The sequence below is a fragment of the Bacillus rossius genome (assembly GCF_032445375.1).
Source record: "Bacillus rossius redtenbacheri isolate Brsri chromosome 9 unlocalized genomic scaffold, Brsri_v3 Brsri_v3_scf9_2, whole genome shotgun sequence".
NCBI lineage: Eukaryota > Metazoa > Arthropoda > Insecta > Phasmatodea > Bacillidae > Bacillus > Bacillus rossius.
The window spans coordinates 35,237,526-35,260,888 of record NW_026962013.1 but is presented as its reverse complement, the minus strand read 5'-3'; the positions used below and the strand labels follow the sequence as shown (position 1 = coordinate 35,260,888).

The 23,363-nt window shown below is 38.1% G+C and overlaps 1 protein-coding gene across 3 annotated transcripts in view; it reads right to left on the bottom strand.

The window, feature by feature from the left end:
- The window catches only part of LOC134543176 (E3 ubiquitin-protein ligase RNF19A-like), a 254,720-nt gene that overhangs the window by 131,108 nt on the left and 100,249 nt on the right, over window positions 1-23,363 (bottom strand). For all 3 annotated transcript variants that reach the window (XM_063388062.1, XM_063388064.1, XM_063388063.1), the window contains exon 2: window positions 16,367-16,407. The gene's annotated coding sequence lies outside the window, so the exon portion shown is untranslated. The remainder of the gene's footprint in view (window positions 1-16,366; window positions 16,408-23,363) is intronic.

Sequence of the window (23,363 nt, the reverse complement as noted above, 5' to 3'; positions counted from 1 at the left end):
TCGTGGAGTATATCCTAGTGGTCATTGAAACCGCGAATTTTTCCAATCCCTACCTATGATCACTTTTATGAAACAATACAGGTGTACACTGAACTGTGTGCTTGTTCTCCTCGATTATGTTACTAAAAGTGCGTTCATTAATATTTTTCAAGCCGATCTGTTAAAGATTAACTGATAAATATGATAAGGTGAAGTCCATAAAAATGCAAGGCAGGGAATTCTTCCAGCCATGGGCGTAGATCCCGGGGGGGCCAGGGGGGCCCGGGCCCCCCCTGGAATTAATGGGCCCCTCCTTGGGGGGGCCCACTTCGTGATTTTAAAGTTAATGGTGTACACAACATATATATATTATTTATATATATATATTTATATATATTTTTATATATATTTATATATATTTATATATATTATTATTATTTACAACGACGACAGACACTTTGACATGCTTTGCATTCCTACCTTCGAGTTCCGTAGTTATTTTCCCCTACCCCTTCTGCGAAAGCCATGGTATGGAGTTTTCCAGTGAGAACTTTGAAACCCTTAATTCCCAGAAAACGTTCATTCCAAAGGAAGAAGCTAGGGTAGGGTTCCGTTAGCTTTTCCTCCCTATTGTTACCCACACTACCTTGTCATCTGAAACGACAGTATTATAGGTTTCAGGTAGTCTGTTTTTAAAGTGGTTTTGCTCTCGTGTGCCCCAGTCTTCTGCTTTCTTGGCAAACATCAACATGGATAAGTTCGTGACGCGGAAGAAATGGAAAACATAATCTGATTCTCACCTGATAAGCTTGATTGTTTTATAAGTAGTGACTATTATTTAGGTAATATATATTTTATTTAAGTGATTATGTAACGTTATTTTTTCCAGTAAATAAACAACTTAATACTTTAACAGTAATTATAGCAGAATTTAGTTTATTTACGAACTGAAACTTATATACCATTTTCTGGAATTTTTTAGCTCATCTCCATTCTGTAAGGCTAGCTGCTCTGTACGTTACATGTGAATATACATGGAATAATTTTTTTCCTCGTCAATATGGAATTTAAAATCACTCCCCTTTTATTATCAAACGATAATTTTCACAATTCATGGCCGATAATCACTTTATAACATTTGTTATTTGATAACTGCAACACTGCACGAGTAAACAGAAGTAAGAGTGAGAAAGAAGTATTTAAACGTTACACATCCGTATTTAAGTTAATAAGGAAGCAAACGCGTCTCTTTAATAACTAATCAAGAGGCATATTTTAACTAAATAATTCACTGCCAAAATACTGATTATACTAAATATAAGCCGAGAAATGTATGTGGTTCAATTAGCTGTAGGATAAATTTCATAGTTCTATCTCCGAGATTTTTCATTTGTGTCATTAAATTTTTTTTTTCTTTTTTACCTGGTTGATGCCTTTACTAAATAAAATAGTCTTTAAGAGTTTTAATATGATTCGATCGTTCATTTGATGTTGATCCGTTTATTAGCTGTGGCGCTTTGGGTTTTTAGGGCGCAGTGTTATAGCGGCAACAGAAATACATCATTTGTGAAATTTTATTCTGTTTTCACGTTTGTTGTATGGGAGCCCCCCTTAAATATTTGTTTTATTTTAATTTAATCATTTATTTTTAAATTGAAATTAGAATAAACACTTTTGGAAAATGGTAATGTATGGGTGGGGTGTTATCTATTTGCATTATATTCACGTATATTATTTTTATAGATTTTTTCATGGATATTTTATGTATTTAGGTTAGCAAATTATTCAAACATGTTTGAGAGATCACTTCTATAGTCATTAATTGATAATTACTAAAACATATGTTGCTCTGCTTTATTGTTAATATCACTTACGTAAAAATAAAGTGTATAACATACGAGCTTAATATCCAGAGAAGACTTGTTTCGGTTGACCTCTAGCGCAAAATTCTTAAATTAAATTCACGGGCCCCCCCTGGAAATCCTACAGATTTGCGCCCATGCTTCCAGCTCATCAACCCTACCCTGGATAGTCTCGTCTGTGTTCAGTCGTCTCTGGCAAGGAGTGGACAAGTTTGCAAACTCAAATATAAATTTATTTTAGTAGCACGCGTCTTACGAAAAGGAAATATATCCAAGAAAGGCATGTCGGACAACCTACTGTCACCACACAAAAGTTAACATGATGCAATGCGTGGTGCAACTGTGTTTAGTCGCTGTGATGTCACTTTTATATCACTCGTGCAATGAGGCAAGTTGTGGAATGCTAAAAAAATAAGGGGAACGCAGGGGAGGGTAGAGGGAAGACGGCAGTCATTGTTTTTACTATTTTATATTATATATATATTCCGTTCAATAAATTATAACATGTATCTTCACGGGGTGGGGTGTTTAAAATTTTATGAAGATAACGATTTTACGAATGCAATCCAAGCGACCGTGAGCGTACGTAAAATCGAGATTCCAGTGTAAATTGCGTCCGAGTCTACTGAAGGTAGCGGAATCCTTATCCCTTTAAACACTTTTGAAGGGGAAAAAGTGGTTTTCCTCTAAATTCAAAATTCCAACATAAATTTTACGTTGTAGACTTTTCTGAACAATAATTCTTATTTGAGTAACTTTAAAGGTGTTAGCTTACCTTAAAATTTGTGAATATTCTGAGCGGATGTGACGAATGAGGAAAACTAATAAACACTACATAATAACAATGGTTTTTATCTTTACACTTTTCACTGATTTATTTACACTTAAGTTATCTTTACTGACTGAATACACTAAACTAAATCTAGACCAGATGCATAAAACTGTAGACCTAAAGACTATTGAAAAATCTGTTTTGAGATGTTATTTGTGAACATACACATTATTATGACGAAAAAGTAGCAAAACATTTCGCCGTCTACAAGTACATGTCAACTGTCGCGTCGTCTAACTCTGACTTGTCTAAATCTGTTGCGTTGTGTTATCGAGTGAGCTTGGGCAGGATTACGAAGGGGAATGACTCGCCACGGGCGTTGCGCTTGAACAGCGTTTTCTCCCTGTTCACAACACCTTATATCGCAGCAGCAGAAACTAATGCTTCAACTAACATAAAAAATGAAGTAGACATGTAAAAAACGATATACAATAATATCTTCGTGTTGAACCACTTCTACATAATACCGAATTTAAATAATTTTCTTTAAAGTAAAACACCTGACTACACTATATTTTTTTTCCTTCCCTGAAAGCTAGGGGGGGGCCACGGCCCCCCCCTGCCCCCGGGTATGGGCGCCCTTGCATAAAAATACGAAGAACTTATTGCAATGAGTATGACTATAAAACGAATGCCATTACCTCAAAATAAAATAGTTTAAGTAGTATATTATGGAAGAATATTTTTTATTTTTACAATTCTACCAAAAATACCCACGCAATTATATTTTAAGCTTAAAAACAATACAATGCAAACGTACTTTGTTTATATTAGCATAAATGCAAGCTTATTTCTTTCACTCTGAATGGTTCTACACGTTATCATATAAAAATAATGCTATGCCCAGTCTGCTAATCAAAATACTAACCTTAGGCTTAGCGTGGGGGGATATTCTCGCGTCAAGTTGAAAGAAAATACCTAATTTCCGGCGTTTCGTTTGACATCTTCAGGGTCGAAGTTGCCCAAATAGTTTCTTTCCCTAACTTTATAATACATACTGCAAGAAAGTCTGCACTACCCAGGTTAAGTGTGGGTATGTATACATGCGACAGAAAAATATCGCTCCCTGCAAGTAGGCAACTGCCCAAAAACGTCGGTAATTCCTACTTCCAACTTGACGCAGCAAAAACCCACGAGCCCAGCCGGTCCGCTGTGCGGCGCGCGTAGCCGCGAGGCTAAACGCTATCTCGACGATAGCGAGCGACCGAACTTGATCAACCACTCTGGCGTGAACTCCGGCCATTACACCAGCAGCCCCCGAGGAGGGGCTGCAGATAGCAGCAAATAGCCGCCCGCCCCAAGGCCCGCGGGCATCGAGGCCACCGGCAGACCTGCTGGAGCGAGGACAGGCGGCTGTGCACCAGGACAGGAGGGAGATAGAAGCCACGGAGAAGATGCCACGCTTGTAATGCAAGGGTGGTGTGGAGTTTAGCGGCACGCACAGTCACGCTCAGATGTTTCAGACCAGTGGTGACCAACTGGCGGCCTTACTACATAACTTCCTACGGCCCGCTTAGCAAACCATCCAACAAACAAATATTACCAGGAATACTGTCTGTGTCAGCCGTCTGGGTTGCATATGCAGACTGCGTTGTCCGCAGACAAGTGTTCGGAAGCCATAATATTCTCACAGTAATATTGAAAAATATTATTTTAGTGTTCTATATTTTGTTTCATGATATTTACTCTTACGTTTTTTTTTTCTTCAAATACTACACACTATTTTTAAGATTTTTTTCTTCACCTAATACAACATATTGTACTTTATTGGGTTATTTTTCGGAATAAAAAGAAATTTAAAAAATTAATCGAGCAAAATTTAATATTAATCCATGTGTCAGGCCCTCGGATTATAGTTCCAAAAATAATATATGTGGCCCTAAAATGAGTGAAGTTGGCCATTACCGTTTGAGACGATGGGGCCGTCAAGATTACACACTTTTAATTTGATGTAAAATCGGTTCTGATTTATTTACTTTACTAGGTCATTAGAGGCGGAGCAAAACTATCAAAATTGCATAAACAGGGCGAATAACTGGTCATGGAGTTCTGATTTATCGGGTTATTGGAACCTGGGTCCTCCCAAACACAAGTCCATACTCGGCGCTAATGAATTTGAAGAGTTCAGAGTGTTTGAAATGAACTTTTACAACATTAAGGTACCTCCCATTTCAGGTCATGATTTCTTTTTATACTTACAGTAATTACAGAACAACTTGTAGAATTTTAAAATTGCTTCACTTACACGAAAAGAAAAATATGGTATACATCTCATACTTTATGCATAATTAGCTACCAAAATTAGATGCTGTAACGTTTTTGAGCTGTGCAAGTAGGGTGAACCAAATGGAAACACGAAAAAATTATTTGGTTTAACTGCAATGCTACTGGTTACTTCAAGAAATGGTTAGAATTTCTTTCAAAAATTATTATTAAATTTTACCTCGCATTACAAAATTCTCATATTTGTAAAGGATTTTGACAGCCAGCAACATAAAAAGAGTTTTTGTGATATACATGCAATGCAATTAAATGCAATTAAAACTAAAAATGTTTCAATTCTGTAATCCATTCAATTCTCTCTTCGTTCAGAAGTGGAACTACGTAATCTTAAGTTAATTTAAATACGTTACCCGACTACATAAAAAAATTATATGAACGTATTGTGAGAGACTATGACGCAATAAGTAAAAAAAATTCAACTACGGTTAAGTACTAGACGTTTTACAAGTACCTAACAAATAACATGTACCATGTAGGCCCTAACATGGTGGCAAAATTTGCAAAGCAATATTACATGTGAAGCTAATGAATGCACTGTAAGATTAGAATGAATTTCGCCGAAGCCAAAATAATTACAGTGACAGAGCAAGGTTAACCTTTTACAGCACAGCTCGAATTAGCTGACTGGCACGTTAGGTCGTTGCTGTATTTAGAGAAGGGAAGGGGGTGGGGGGGGACCAGCCGCGTGGTCGATATCGCAGATCACTGAACTCTCGACTATACCACACCGTGCGTCGTTTAAGAAAGTGCTTTCATTTCACCCCCCCCCCCCCCCCCTCGCTATTTCCTTCATCTACATGTCTGAATTTAATTTTTTTTAAGTTAAAGGTCGATATTACGTAAATTCTACATGTTAAAATATTGAAATCACCCTGAACACACAATTAAACTTTAACAATGCATTTTGACAGTACCATCTTTGAAATTTCTTTACGTCACTGTAATGTAAATTGGATCTGTAAAAACAATAAATATTAGGATATTGTTAATTAAAATAAGGAAAGTGAGATAAGAAAGGGAAAAAAAAATGCAACAATTGCATACAATTATATACAAAAAATAATTATAAATTGTCAATCGCTACTTAGAACACAATGTTTGTAGATCATGTATTTAATATACAACCTCTTAATGTCATCAAGGGAATGCGTGGGGCGTGTATGCTGATCTCAGTAAGGATATCAACAGTCAAAGAAAGTAGGTCAGCAAATGCTACAGACGAACTTCATTACTGAAAATTCATATGCACCAAATATTCCGTTTCATGTCTGAAATACGAAACAATGACACGAAATAATCTACACTTGAAATCATGCCCAAAGTTAAAAACTGATGTTCCTAGAGATATGAGCGTTTTACGTACATAAATGCAACTGTCCATGCAAAGGTACTCTAGTGAAAGATACCATTGATAAAAGTTACAATTGTGGTACGATAATTTTCACGACTTGTTTTACGGTAGCTACATTGATTCCGAGGGAAGATTGCAAGTGCTGAGTAAATACTACTGGAGGAAAATCTCCAATACGGGATTCCCGCTGACACTGGGAATATTCGTGCCGGATATACAAGTTTTCCAGTAACGTATCACTAAGCGTGCTCTCAGAGTTATAAAGAAAAAAGACTAATTCAAGATTGCAACCTTTTTTCCTTCTGGTTGCTTCTTTCACCGGGTATGTTAATTCAATTGTCATATGGACTGATATATCAAGGCCTCTATGTTTATAGGGAAATAAATAATTGAGCAACTAGCAAGAAGTGTTTAACTATCTCTTACAGGTTTTTTATGGTTAAAAAATACGTAACACTTGTGTAATGAGCTGAAACCTACAGCAATATTGCGAAACAAAATCTCATGACAGTAAACTGACAAAAAATTACATAAGTAAAGAAATTTAATTCCTTATTTTTATAATACTTTGTTTGAAAAATTTAAAAAAAAAATTGAAAAACTTCTACTAAGGTGTAACTTAAAAGCGTTATTATATATTTAGGCATTTAAACTATTATCTTTAAAATACTGGATATTGTTTTCAGTTTATGAAACGCAAACTTTTAATACTTTTAAATATGACAAATATAATAATGTTCGCAGGCTTTCAAGACCATTGCCTGAAGTAGCTTGGCTTCTGGGTTGTAGCCGCATCCTTGGCGAATAATTCACCGACGTTTCGGTCGACATTGCAGTCGCCATCATCAGGGAGTTACCTACTAACTGCTCCCTGATGATGGCGACAAGCTACTTCATGACAAATATAATTTTCATTATTCTTATCGCGTGTTGCACGTCTGGATTTTGGCAAAACCTAGGAGATAAAAGGTGTGGTGAAAGAGACCGGCGTATGCGTTGCAAGGGATCTCATTCAGTGGTCGGCATTTTGGTGAAACAAGATGACATGAATAGGCGTTTCTTCAATCTTATGTCGTTGTGTTGGCCATGGTTCGCAAAAACCTGGGCTTTTTTGAAGGAAAAACACCAACCATAGTGGGGTTTTTCGGGTGTTCATTCAATTAACACCGGGTTTTTTGACATTACTGTTTTTAAAGGGACTGCAGTTTTTTTATATAGGTAATAAACTTGTTAAAATTAAGCCTATCGAAAACCTTCTGTTGAGTTGTCTACAGACTTAGGTTTTCTAATTGAAATATTATTTTTCTTTTATTTTATCTAATTCTAAGTGGTTATTTATAAAATGTTAAAAAAAATAGTATCTACTTACGATGGTTTATTTTCAATGTTTACTCCTCCATTTCATATATATATTTTTCTTTTTTGAAAACCAAAAACGCAATTGTATTTTTATTCATATTAACTTTGAAAAATCCCAAGTGGGTCATGGAATCGGTTTTTTCAACTTGGTTTTACTAGGGGAAAAATCAATCCAAAACCCGCGGGTCAGGAACACTGCTGCCGACCCTCATATCGGCTAAATAAAGTGTTACAAAGACCTAAATATAAACTGCAGGACTGCTAATACACATGCTAACGGGGGGGGGGGGGGGAATCTCCAGTCTTCTCATACAGATTTGGTGCACATTTTAACTATTTATTGTATGTACCAATATAGAAAACTGGCATTTACACATATATTGAGAGCATGCCTCGTTTAATGACTGACGATCGGTTTATACATATATATATTTTTAAAAGCATGACCAAACCGTTTTCTTGATTGTCAAGTCAGCGATCTTGTAGAGCGAATGCGGGTAAAGAACGCGGTGCTAATATTTTACCTACTCACGGTCACGTGTCCGAGAACAGGAGTCTGGTCGGTATCGAGTGGTTACGAAACCCCGCCGTGGATCTTGTCCCGACCGCGCCGATCAAGCGCCGAAAGGCGGAACTGAGCTCGAACTGCCATCGAGGTAATTAATTGCACGGGTGGTTTCGGCGACGCGACGGGGTGAAACAGGTCGTGGGGCGAGGCATCAGGTTCGATAGCCACCGCGGAGCATCGCATGAACAACCCAACTGCGGTGCGGTGTGCAGAGCTTCAAAGGAAGCCACGTGATTGGAAAACGGCTCAGGATATCCGAATAAGGGTCTGTTTACAAAAAAAACCGTCAGGAATAAGCTGAGGGCGGATTACGTAGTTGTATTTCCGTGTTCCGTTTTCAAACTGTGCTAAACGCTTATTTTTTGGGATAATTTTTAGGCTTGAAACACTCAAGGAACTTGGATCACACCTTCACTTCTATCTCTCCGCCATATTATGTTACGGTTGTCGCTCATATCTCATAATTGCCCTATGACAATGGAAAAACTACGGCGTCAGTCCACAGCACTGTGCTTAGATATACTGGCGAGCGTCGCACTATCATTACGCCTCACTAACAAGTACATTCCTGACTAAACGGACCACTTACGTGTGTTCTATAGTTCTATTTCTAATGCTAAGAACTTTTTACCGTGAGGAAATTTTTTGTCGAGTAAACACTTAAAAAAACAAAAAAAAAATTCTTTTCGAACCACGACAGATTTTTTTTTTTAACCCTTAGCCGGAGACGTGAAAATATTTGACATATCTGGTGACGTGGTGCCCCTCAGACCCCAAAATGTTTTTTAGAAATTAACTGATTAGAAATTATTTTTGTTCCATGTAAAATTATTTAATGCATTTTTATACTTATTAGTTTAATTAAAAAATTAATTAGTAAATAATTATTTACCAATTATAAAATACGATTTTTTCCATTGGTGCTTGCTCAAATAAATCTAAAAACGCCTATTTGTAATAATTGCTTTTTTAAAAAAAATAAGCAGATGGTAGCCTAAAAGTTTTATTTGCTATTCAATATAGATATAGTGACAAAACAAAATATAGAAAACTTCTACGAATAATAGGACTTTTTCATAAAATCTACAACAGATAAATTTTCCCAAAAAAAAAAATTACTTTTTCCCCCCAAAATATTTTCCTTGCATAACCAATGCTTAAACCACAAAAAAATATATATAATCTAGCTAACTAGAAAGCACATGCATGCTTATATATTTTGAAAATGGCATTTTTACATAAAATATATTAGTCGAACATTGTTTGAAAAAATTAAATTTGTATGAAAAGTCACTCTGTAGTACAGTATTTGCACATGTTTGCTCTGCAATCATCACACATTGCTTTTCCACACACACTTTGATCACTTAAGTCACAAAAAATATCTTTCAACCACTTAGAAATAGTTTCGTCATAATCTGGATCGCCCACACGTACACATGTTCGTTTAGAAGCCATTTTATCACTTCTGAGATAGAAACATATCTGGTGACGTGGTGCCACTACGACCCCAAGTTATCTTTGCGACCTGATATCTAGCGCCAGACAGCGTAAACAAATCTGGCACTGCAGGAGGAGACTATGTGATATCCAAGCGAAAGGTAGATGGTACCACAAGCAAGTGCCTTGAACTGCACGTAGATGGCAGCAAGTTAAAGTTTTGCTGGGGTCACGGAGACCCCACGTCTCCGGATAAGGGTTAATAACGAAAACACACTACTTTGCGAATGATTTTCATTTAAATGGAAAAGTAACTACATTTTTTATTTTAAAAAAACCACAGCAGTTCCAGGCCATAGTTTTCTATACATAATGTAAGTTTGGCGCAAGACTCGGCACACGCGAGGCGTTATTTTGTCAGCTTCGAGCTCAGACTAGTTCCACCTAGAACACTTTCGAAAGTCACCATCTTTGTTTCGACAGTTTTCAGGTAATAACTTTCTATCGTTTGATTTTCAAAAAAAATTGGCTTGGTTAGGCAAAATATGGTATGGTAAAATGCTTGTATTTAAAATAGTTTCACCAGTGAAAAGGGGCGTGCGTACTCAAGGGATTGAATGGAGATCAAAAATCTTGGGAAAAAATAAATAAAACAAACCTATAGAAATTTAGCAAATCATAAACAAAAGGGAATAATCTGAAAACAAACAGCTGGAAAAGTGGTTCAATCCTCCCCCTTCCTCCCCTTTTTTCCAATGAAATTCTGCGTTCGTTTCTGCCTGTTAAGTCACTGGCGTGAGTGTATGTATGTATGTTTATGTGTATGTGTATGTGTGTGTGTATATATATATATATATATATATATATATATATATATATATATATATATAGATAGATAGATAGATAGATAGATAGATAGAGAGAGAGAGAGGAATTACTACAACCGTAATAATACTATTGTAGACAATAGATACTATGTTATAGTTGTTGAAAATATATTAATATGTAATCTATGCCTTACTGTGGGCCAATTTTCAATGCAATTATAAATCAGCTGAATTATGCCTTTAATATCGCCCGGGGAAACAAAATACGGTTCTGGCACCAAAAACAGTTTGTAAGTACTCATATCCGACCCACAAGCGGGGTTGTCGACCCCGCGGAGCCTGCCTCGGGAACGGGGGAAGAGGAACAGGAAGTCAGGCCCGCGACCACACTCCAGCGCGTGACAGCGGCGACCCCGCGGCGAGACGGCATTCCCACGCCACCAGCCGGCGCTCCGGCAGGCGCGGACACGCACGAATCCTCGGCCACAATGCTCAGGGCCGGCGCGTCTATACAGGCGAACTAGGCAACCGCCCAGGGCGCCAAGTAGCTGGGGGCGGCGCAGCACGACACACAACAGCTCATATAACATGTTTTAACGATGATTGAAACTAGATGAATATGGATTTTTGTAACACTTTGGAATGTTTATATTGATATAAGTAATTATTTAAAGTCCACGGTGACCTGTTTATGATTTGTTATAAGTAAAAAAAAAAAAAAAACACAAGCCTGCTTACATTTGATTGTTGACAAAATCTTAGGCTTACGTGATGTATTTTGAGGCAAGGAAAATTTTTTTTGGGGTGTCCGGCCGGGGGGGGGGGGAGGAGGGAGGTGTCTTTAAGGTTTTTCGCCTAGGGCGCCAATTTACCTTGCACCGGCCCTGACAATGCTGGATTCACTACACCACTGAATACTGTGCACGACCATACTGTGGCAATACCACAATCCTCGGGCGATTCCTGCTTTAAAAATAAATCACGCCAATGCATCTACAAAAAAATATATATATATTTTATCCATGAATCTACCTAAAAATACATTAAACTTATTTCGAGGTTACAACTGTCCACTAAAAATTTTAAGTCATCTATCAGAACCTAGATTAATTAATGTGTTTAAAACTTCACAGGCTAACGATCAGCTATCGCGGATACATCGTGAAATTTCACTGGCTACTGAAATTAATGCACGAGAATTCTATTATGAAACCGATTTTCGCAAAGATCGTGCTCACAGACGTGTGCACAGCCTGTTATGCACTCAATTGTTGTTTTTTTTTTTAAAAAAAAACCTCGATAACGCGACGGGCGCAACACGAATTACATAATATTCTAACCAAGCACGTTTGATACAGGCATGCCCTCCGCGCGACAAGAATAGCGAATGTGACTTTCAGATTAGAATGTTTTCTTTTTCTTCCATTTAAGGGCAAAAGTTGACTTGTGCCCTTTTGACCATGCAACAAAGATATATGTGGCGGAAGGATACTGAAGTATATTTTCTATAGGGTTTCCAAAATGTTCATGTAAACACAAACCAACTATAGAGTGTGGGCACGATATTTAGTTTCCGTTCTTTCTTCACATTATAATTATTACAATTAAAAAATCTATTTACGTGACATTTTAAAAAAAATTACGTACCCACCCAAAGAACTTTTTTAACTTTTAAAAAATTTTTGAAGTTAAAAGATTGTACAATATAGCTGAAATAAATAGTATGTACAGAAGTAAACATAAGTTACATTATGTGACAATAATATTATCCTACACGGCCATTTCTCTACTTAAAAGAACCATTTATCAGAAACAGTTGGAATTTATGCTTTCAAAAATTGAAGCTATTCTTTCTGAAAAAAAAAAAAAAAGTAATTTCAAAAGAAAAATTATATCAATTTTTGGCTGCATGATTCAACTGATGGTTAATCCTCTAAAATTTAAGTAGGGGTTTCTTTTCTCTGGTAATATATGTAAATTTTTTTTTAATGTGATTTTAAATTTTACATATTTTGAATCAATGAAATAAATACCTTCTTACCTGTAAATTATTTTTGTTCTTAAAAATCATTAAAAATAATTAAGGTTATATGTTTAGTGTTTTGAATTTTTGTTGTATCTTTTATTATTATTTGGATAATATACTAAATATACCACATGTTGCTTAGAGACTTAGTAGCACTCACGCACAATTTGCTTTTGTGTTAAATTTAAAAAATATATATATTTTAAGTTATGTAAATAACAAGATACTTGAAGTTAATACCAACCAAATATGCTTGAACTAGTTCATGGAGGTCACCGCCGATTATTTTTACGCGTGCCCAGGAAGGCGCCACAACATTTAATGATACAACAATAAATAGAAACGGAGGCGTAGCTGATGTCTTACGTCAGTTACAACTTTCCACTACCTGCCGGCAATTTTCTCGAAGACCTTGCGTGCTAGTATTCGTAAACAAGTTGGTTCTAAAAGGCAGTTTGAAAAAATTGATGCACGATGTGATTACTGGAGGCAGTGTATATGTATATATGTATGTATGTATGTATGTATGTATGTATGTATGTATGTATGTATGTATGTATGTATGTATGTATGTATGTATGTATGCATGTGCATGTGTATGTGTATATGTACACATACACGCACACACGCGCGCCCCCACGCACACAAACTATGAATTCAATAAATCTGATACTGCTGTCATCTTGACCGCAGCAAAAGTACATAAACAACAACAAAAACTGGCACACAAAATTTAATTCAAAACGGAGACATTTAAAATACATTAACCAGGGGGTTGGTGGAGGGGGGGGGGGGGGGGGAATTGTCACCTTTGGAAAGGAACAATCCTAGAATTAGTCTGAAAATATTTTTAAAAACGCATGAAACAGAAACCAGAACGGCTGGACCCGAGTTAGTACCCATCTCATCTTGACTGCTGGTTCAGTATCGCACGAAATAATTATTTCTAATTTACATAGTTAAGACTTTACTAACAAAAAATGAAAATGCACATTCTGTGAAGTTATTTTAACCGATCTAACACGCAACTAAGCAATTTCGAAAATCAAAATAAATTTTTATGGATTATTAATCACGTTCTTCGAACATTTGTAACCACTGAGAATAAAACAACCCGTGCTTAAAAAATAATGGTCTCGAGTTATTTACCAGAAATTGTGTTGTAAGGAACCGCGCGTTTATTACTTGTTTATTGCTAAGTATTCAAAGCTTCCTTATGAGTAGAATATGTATATGGTAACAAGAGTCATTATCCAGCGAAGTAAAATGAACCGCATGCTGACAGCTACTTTTCTTTCTTTTAAAGTAGCCGTTTGTGCGTACATGATAAGCGCGAGTAAAAACGTTTTATATAACTAATCTGTTACTGCGCACGTTCCTTGATAAAAAGCTGATAAATTTAACAGCATATCCATATTCCATAAACGTTTTGTTTTAAAGTAATATACAATATTATTATTTACAAGAAATATTTTAGATAGTGTTGTTAAGTTAATGAATTATGATGTGTTGAGGCAAGTTTGCACGAATAGTTAGGAGTTACCGTCACTGTGACAACTTGCTCTATGTAGCTGTGAAATGTTACATAGCTTACTATAAGTTTTTTTGCAATGTTATAAGATTTTAGATTTAGGAGGTATATTAAACTATCTTTACTGAAGTGGCTATTGACAATTACTTACAGGAGGAATGTTTTTAAATTATAAAAGAACAATAAATAATAACCACCAACATACTTTTTTCTTTACATTTTTAATAGATGGTGCAGACATACAAGCAAAAGACCGACAGAAAAACTCCTCCGCCTGACTTATTACTGAGAGCTGCAAAAGCTGTTGTAAGAATAACATCACCCGATTTCCGTTTGGAAAGCTGCTAAGTTGTTTGACATACATTGCATGACTTTGCTCGATACTGTCAGAAATTAACTGTTGAAATGTTAACGGAACAGTCACCACATTTACTTTATTTATGTTATAAGAGGCCACGTCAGGTATTCCCTAGCGACGAAGAAAATTTGTCGGAGATCACCTGAAAAAAGCAGTTACATTCATTTTGGACTAGCACCTAAGGAAGTCCGAAAGCTAGTATATAGTTATGGCAAGGCACTAAAATGAATACTTTAAACACGTGCTACTATTTGTAAATGTATATATAAGTAAAATAATATTATTAATTATTTATACTAATAACCTATGTAAATAATTTACCATTAATTATATATAAGGTGGTTTTTGGGACAAACAGTCTCAAGTCTCCCCTACTTTCTTTTACTTGAGATAGAGCAATTACTGCTGTAAAAAACTGATAAAAGCTTTGAATTGATTCCAATATTTTATTTTACCTAGAAAACACACACACATATATACACTCATACATACAAACAAATACAATAATAGGATCTTTACAATACAACAAAAGGTTTCGAAGGCATAGTGGACGAAGTCAAAACCTAACATAAGAATTTCACACAGCGGCAACACTGTATATACGCTAAATCTAATAATTCCATTCGAAATAATTTTGAAAGCCATAGCTGATAAAAATTATTTATGGCGCTATAGAACTGTGAAAGGAAATAATATTAAGGAATGTGGCTCCGCTAGCCATTATTCCAACGGAATTGTAGACAGCACACTCGTTTATAAATATGTATTGAATATGTTTAACCATATAAATAGGATACATATACTATTTGTATATGAAACTTTTAATGCAAAGGAAATTTCTTATATGTTTAAAACAATTACAATTTTTTTCCAGTGTAGTTTTCTCTTTTCTCTATAGGATTGTTTGTTTCACGACTTTCCTTACACATATTAAACTGATTTTGCAGCAACGTGCACCAACAAGTTGGTTGTATCAATACGTATAGAGTCCGCCAGATCTGTCCGCCGACGTAAGACCAGAAACAGAAGATTATACAACTCACTTTGTACACATTTCATATGCACCCCACACTTTAGTTAAATCACTTGGATCAACGGGCAGGGTGTGTGGCCTGTGGTATAATTTGGCACAAGGGCCCGTGTGTGCGTGCGCGCATTGGTATGTTGGGTAATGCCAGATCTGTCATCCGGTCTCCTCTATCTTAAACGCCGCATCCCCCCCCCCCCCCCCCCGATCCTCCTTTCCTTGAGAACAGAGTGTTGCTCTTTTCTAGCCCGTTGTTTATTCTGCGTTCTCCATCAAGTCAATAAGCGAAATAAAGGAGCCAACTGACTTCCATGCGCAGACGTGTAATAATCAGAAACCCGATGTGAGATTATAATTTCGGGTTGGGGGGGGGGGGGGGAAGGTGAATAAATACTTTCAATTTATTTCGAATCAGAAATCCGCATTTATTTCTTCAAGGCTGATTTCAGAAGTCAAGTGTATTTGCCCCCCCCCCCTTCCGCCCTTCCCAGACAAGTGTCAATCCCTCCCAACCAAACTCTTTTCACTTGCCATTTTTAGCAAAACGATAAACACCTGTAACCTACAATTGTAGTTAAGGTACGGTTCCCACGCTGTTATAGATTTGTGGTTATTTGCTAAATCCACATGTTCATGAAGAAATATAAAGAAAATTACGATAGAATTAAAATTGTATGCACAACCCAACTTTAGAAAAACATAAATAAACAACATAGTGAATAACCATAGAACTATTACTGAGGCAAAACATTTTCAGAACAAAAATTTTCAACAAAAAAAAAAAAGAATAAATTGCAGTTCAAGTATGGAGAAACATACGTAGGAATTAAAACGAAACAAAAATAATGAAATGGAAGCGTAATAATCCAATCCGCAGGCAAAACACATCACAAAAATACCGGGAGTTTATTCAGTTCACTTACCGCTCACGATGGCGTGCGCGGGTCAGCTACCAGCCAGAGTCCTGCAACAAAACAAGTTCAGTTTTAGAACACACACAAAATAAATAAATGTGCTGCCATGCTGATCATCACGGTCCTTCCACAAACTATCTAGAATTAACGACTGTTTCCGAACATCTCCTTCATGCACCCTTCAGGCGGTGCCACTAGGCGGTTGCCTGTTTCTACTCCGTGATTTCTTCTAGATCAACTATTTACATGTTCGATTCTGATGAATTTCCTCAGCGCATTCTTGAGGGCCCAGCAGAGTGAATGAACTCTTCTGCAGCTTTTTTAGGCTGAATATTCTGTTGCCCGCATTTCTTGTTAGTGCAGCGAAAGAAACTCAGAGTGACACCAGTATTACCATAAATGACTCTTGAAAAGGGCATCTTAAAGAATGTTAGGCATTGCTGAACTTCCGAATATTTACTGAATGGCCGATGCAGCCTTTCGTGAAAAGCCCAAACACTGCAGTATTTTCATGCATCATCCTTTTATGTTTATACTAGCCGTCTGCCCGATGGGAAGGTATTTGATCCTCAGTTTTGATGAATAATTGCCAAAAATGCTGATACAAATGACATTTGTTTGAAACAGAAGCCTGAACACCCATTTCTATTTTTCCAACATCAAAAAGGACAAACTTCTATACAAACTTTCATCCCCTATTTAACCCCCTTAGCGGATGAATTTTCAAGAATCCTTTATTAGAGCTTACCTACGTTATATAAGGAACTCCTACGCAAAATTTCATGCTGCTAGACCCGCCGGTTTAAGCTGTGTTTTGTCCGTTTGAGAGTCGGTCAAGTCAGTCAGTCAGTCAGTCAGTCAGTCAGTGTTAAAGAGTTTTATTAAGTCGATATCACTGATAAATGGTTAACTTAAACGTGTAAAACTGAAAATTTCCTGAAAAAGTGAGAAAAATTTGCAAACGCAAACAAAAGCCCACGAAAATAGTACTTCTTTTATGGTTACATCTGGCAGTCCAAACACGGCGCACCATACACACACTTCAGTTCTTCTCGTGGTCTACTCGGACGAATCGCACTGGCCGCTATCGTGCCCACGCTACGGACAATAAGACCCCCAATGCCGCGAGGAGCTAGCTCGTGCCGCGAGGACACGACCTCGACAGGGCGACGTGACATCTGGCCGTTCCGCGGAACAGGAGAGGCAGGCCGGGGGTGCGACGCCACTCTCGCTCGGACATCCCGCCGCCTTGCTGCTTGCGTTTCCCCGGACTCCGCCATCACAAGAGCGAGGCCGTGGGGATACCAAAACGTGGAACTTAATGGGCCCGTCCAGTCAGAGGTGTATGTGTGTTACCGGTAAGGGCGACGCTCGCTGGCGCTTCTAGCGCAATATCGCCTCCAAGCGCAAGGCTCTAATCTGGCGCGCATTCTTCCCGTCGTCCATAGAACAACAGTGAAATCTGAGCGGTATCCGTAACATTATATGGCATAGAAATGGAGGTAAATGTGTAATGAAAGTCTCTTAAGTGCTTTCAAGAATCTGTACCGGTTGTTTTACGCCTAAAAATTACTCTGAAAACAGGCCTTTTAGCCATTTTAACTCTTCTAAAAATACAGTTAAAAAACTAAATCCGAAATCAAAAATACTTTTCGCCCCTCAGCGAATTCTTGATTGCTTTTCGTAAACAGATCCCACTCGGATATCTTGAGTAGTTTTGAAATCGCATTGATTTTGCTGAAGCTCTGCGCACCGTGTGTGTGCCCGGGCAGACGGCGCTCTCAAGTTAAGGGGAAAATTTGTGTTTCTTTACGTCCTCCGAAAGGTTCTAAACAAGTTCACTAGTTGTGAGTCTGAATTTGACGGACAAAGTGCGGCTGCCGGTTCATCTCGACGAGAAAGGTTGAAAACAAATATTCGATTTACTGTCTAAAGTGCTTCCACATCTTTGGAGTTGAACTTTTTTTGTAAACATTAGAGAAATGACCTACTTAATATGGAACACTGGGCGTCTGAATTATGTTTAATTGGATGATGTTCAACAACTAATGCTAATTTTGTCATTATCTTTGAAAGATTTGTGCAATGGGAGTGCATGCCTTGATGTAAGTTTTTGGACATACGCCATTGCTAAGAACTTTTTCTGTTTAAGAAAAATAAAAATAAAAAATTAAAAAAAATACTCAAAAAAGACAAAAAACACAAAATTAAGCAAAAAATTGCTGTTTTCAACAAGGATATAAACACCACAAAATATTCCGTAACAGGAATATGGTCAACAAACAAATAAGAACAAAGAAAAATGTACTAAGAGAACGAAAAAAAAACCCACAAACGATGACGACACAGAAATATTGAACCCAAAAAATTCAGCACAATGGTTGAAACGAAAAGACGAAACGAACACAATAGTTTTCCAAAACAGAATAGAACGATAAAAAAAAGCCTCAAATGATGACAGCACAAAAATATTGAACCCAAAATAATTCAGCACAACAGTTGAAACGAGACAAAAACACGACAAAACGAAAAGATTAAACGAACACAATAGTTTTACCAAAACAGAAACAAGCGACGTTTCGCAAACTGCTATCTGCTCCCGTCCTCAGGCAGAGACGCACATGGTACGGAACACAGGTAGCTGTAGAAAAACTATTTCATGGAAACAATTGGGAATAACACCTTTCCACATAATTTTTGCTACAACGACTAAATTTGCGGTGGTTTTAGAATATCATTCAATCAAACATAATACAGACGCTCAGTGATCCATCTATAATGTTTGCCATTCAAATGTTGTTCAGCTCCAATTTCATAGACGTATACCAGCCTTGGAAAGCACTTTACATCATAAGTCGTACATATGTTTTCAACTTATTTAGTCATGATGAACCTGCCGTCGAAGTTAGTCGGTCAATTTTAGACTCACCTTGAAAAAAAACTCCCATATAGGTTAATAGATTATATTACATGTTTAAGTATGTTACCAAAAAATAAAAAATAAACTATAAAAGGGGATACATTCGCCGATGTGACATTACTTGCAGGTACCAGTAATCACACCTGAACGAAACGACATGAAACTAAGCTCTAAGAGCAGGAACGTAATGCGTACACGGAAGAAACTGAAGCTCAGCAATAGAAAACCTACTGAGGGCAATGTCTGCCACGTTTCTCATTGCGCACACTCCGCGTCTGAACCGGGGCCGAAACAGAACCCAGGTGGTGTACGTTGGAGACGACTAACGCAACTACTACACCGTCCTTTTAAGCACATAGAATAATATACAGTATCACGAGTCAACGTTAGGTCAAATACGACGTGTCATGTAATCAGTCTCATATTTTAAAGTTCTCAAAAGTAGTAGCAATGGACTAATTATTCTTTTGCCACTATTCTGTCAACATTGTCTGTAAACATCATAACGAGATGACAGTGTTCAAGACATAAGACTTTATTAATATTTTGAAATGCAATGTATTGGAAATCAAAATTATTATTCGTCCGTCTAGGTTGTAAAAATTTTTACAAAATAATATAATCACTTTAATAATGTAACGATAAAATTGATATAAAAACCTTTTAAGTACAAAATGAACATCACAAAGTGGTACAACCATCATCTTACTTCAACAAGCAAACTTGCTGCAGACATAGCTCCATTTATGTTCAAAGTAAGGCGGCCGTTGTTGGAAGAGAGCTGAAGTACAAAGCATTGTCGTGCGAAGACAAAAGGCGCATCGCCAAGTGTTGAAGATAACGAGCTCAAACATTATGTGTCGGGACGGCAGGCAGCATTGGAAGTTCCCCCCCGTCGGTAACTTGGGTGGGTACAGCCAACCACTTTCCCGCGGAGAGCCGCACGTCCAGCCATTCAGGCACTTTCTACACTGGACGGAGACGTGCGTTCGGCGCTCACTTTCTTCGACTTATAAGTGGAGCCACGTCCGGGCAGCTGACCAAACAGCGTGGCTGGCGCTCGAAGACAAGGTCAAGGCCCCGCCGACCCGGGCATACACATGGCGTGCAGAGCTACAAATAAAACACGCTATTTACAAACTGCTCAAAATAATCAGAGTGGTATCTGTTTACGAAACGCATTTAAGAAGACGCTGAAGGCGGATGAGTAGTTCAGTTTCGAATTAGTTTTAACGTGTATATTTTTAGAAAACGCATGTTTCCAGAACAATTTTTAGGCATGAAACACCAGGTACATATTCTTGAAAGTACCCAAGGGACCTGCGTTGCACATTTATCTTCGTTCCTTCGCCATCTAATATGATGGTCACCGCCCGGATGCCGTAATTGCCCCACTGCACGACGAGAAGACTGCGGCTCCAGTCCAGAGAGCTAGAAGCACCATCGAACGTCGCACTTTTATCATCCCGCCTCACTGACACAAATACATCCCCGACTAGGCCGTTACTTCTTTGTGACTTTCGTGATCTGTAGACACCCTGAAGAAAGGCTAAATAACCATTTCGTAGTATAGATACACAGTAATCGAACCAAAAATAAAACAATAATATGGCAGAAAGTCAATTTTATTAACCTGCAGAGCTTCTGCTAAGGTTGGCTTCCCACCCAACACTTATTAAAACCCTTCACACAGAATATATTTCGTTAAACGAGTGCTTGGTAGCCGTGCACGCTAGCGTCTCTGTGACACATGTTCCCTTTCTAAGTCTTTTCTATCCATTACCTTACAGCGCAAAACCCTAAAATCACACTGGTTTCAGAAAACAACGTCGAGTTAATTTAAAAAAAAAAGTACAGCAGCCTCCATCAACTCAGCAAATGCATTCCAAAAATGTTAACTTTAAGTGTGATGATTTTCGTAATAAAGTCAATAAAACTATCACACAAAAAGCAAATATTTTAATAAAGAGACGTTGGCACGATAAACTGCTAATGTAATTCCACGAAGGACGACCGATTCTACGGCATACATAATGGTTGTCTTCATAGGCGTATATCCGTGTGAAGGGAGAGGGTAGCCAACCCCTCCCCTTCCCAGGAATTGAAAAGCCTCTCTCTGTGGGAGATTGCTTGCGCTTGCAAAATGGTGACTGTAAAGCGTGGATGGTAAACGTTATAATAACGCCTAAACCTTTTTCAGTGTTATAAAGTTTTCTGCTTATTTCATGCATAATGTCTAGATTGATTATGAACCTGATGGTTTAACTGCATACAAAAGAACCGTATCCAGAGCGGAATTGTGTCTGTTAGGGGGGATTAGGGGTCGCCAAATTGCAATTTCAAATATTTTCATGCCGCTTGCAATTAAGATTCCGTGTTAATTTCTTTTGGTTTGACATGACATATGACTTAGCTTTGGCTACTTGTTGAGGTCAACACATAAGAAATGGTGTGGTTATCATGACAGTTGTCGCCCGCGTGAAGTACCAGTTATATCCTCGCGGCGCTTACAGACTAGAGCCTGTTGGTAAACATGTGGTTGCGACAAGGTACAGAAGGTCCGGGGGATAGGATTTAAACCTTGACATGCCAATAAAGAAATTGGAAAAGATAGTTAATGATTAAAACTGCAGTAGAAGGAAGGGAAGTCCAAGATGGCGATCGGCCACTCAGCCGCCGCGACCCGCTCCGGGCCAGCGGTGTTTGCGGAAGCAGCGGGGTCGCCGCGCTGTCACGGCGAGCGCGCCGCCGAGGTTGGCAACTGCTGCCAACACAACCACCACCTCGCTGGAGCGTGTCGCCGCGCCGGCGACAACGGCCGCTGCCTTGCCAAGCCAACTGCGAGCCTGTCCCTGCTGTTTCGCAAATACCCGCTCCATTCTGAAATCACCCGCGTGTTACGTCCGTGGAGTGACCGCGTGTCTGTTCTGAAGTTTAAGGGTGGGTTTACAATTGATAGGTGCCACATCAAAATTTTACATTTTTCTGTGCCACCCTTCAATTGAAAAAAAAAAAAGAAAAAAGAAATTAACCGAGAACATAGCAGACCATGCAAACGACATATGTACACGGCCTGTGCCAAATCAGTTCATGACTTCATTTTATATAATTAATTTCAGTCAATGAAATTTCGCGATGAAATATCTTTATTGTTCGTAAATAAATATTAAGTATGTTTTTCCCACGACAGTTATCCAGCAGCCCGTAAGCACTATTTTTCAACCAGTAAATTTTACTGAGTTATGATAGGGTATGCAAAAATTTATGGAATTTAAAACACGGTTTTTAGTATTTTTTTTTTTGCATGCCTGTATCACTAGTTACGTATCCAAACAATTATTATTTTCACCAAGTACAGAGGTTTGTTGTTGATTTTATTTTTGTACCTGTTCTCCTAGTCGGGAGTCGTGTTTGCTGTATACATGGAGTTAGGAATTGTTAGAAGGCATGCTGTGACGCAGTTGAAACACTCGCCATATTGTTCCGCCCTAAATATTGTGGAAATGGTGCTTGATGTTGTCTGGCAATGGTCCTAAATTAATTAGAATCTACTCCGTTAAACAGTCACTTCCATAACAAGAATCAATTCAAACTGCTTCCACAATGCAAACACTACACCTCAGCCAATGTTCTGGCCGTTCAGCCAACGTGTCGCAGACCAACAGCTGAGAGAAAAAAGGCTTCACCCGGTTGGTCATGTAACCATGCCGACGTGGCCATCCACTGGCTGTATATTAACATGGCCAAGATTGCACACGCCCACTCCCTAAGGTCTTACCATAATGGTTACAATATATATGTCGTCGTCCCCTCCTTCAAAAAAGGGGGAGGTGAAATGTAAATGTACGACTCGGGGTCAACAGTCTCGTATACATCAAGATCAAGAGTGGTGTAAGGGTGGGACGAAAACGCGACTGAGAGCAACCGCTCACCTGGTCACGACGACGATCATCATGTTTCGTGCCAGGAATCGAACATGGACCGCAAGTGACATTACAACTCACCCATGGGATTACCGCAAGGCCGTCGAGAGGAATAGGAGAGGGCAAGGGTGAGTCAAAATACCAGGGGCCCCATTACAAGAGT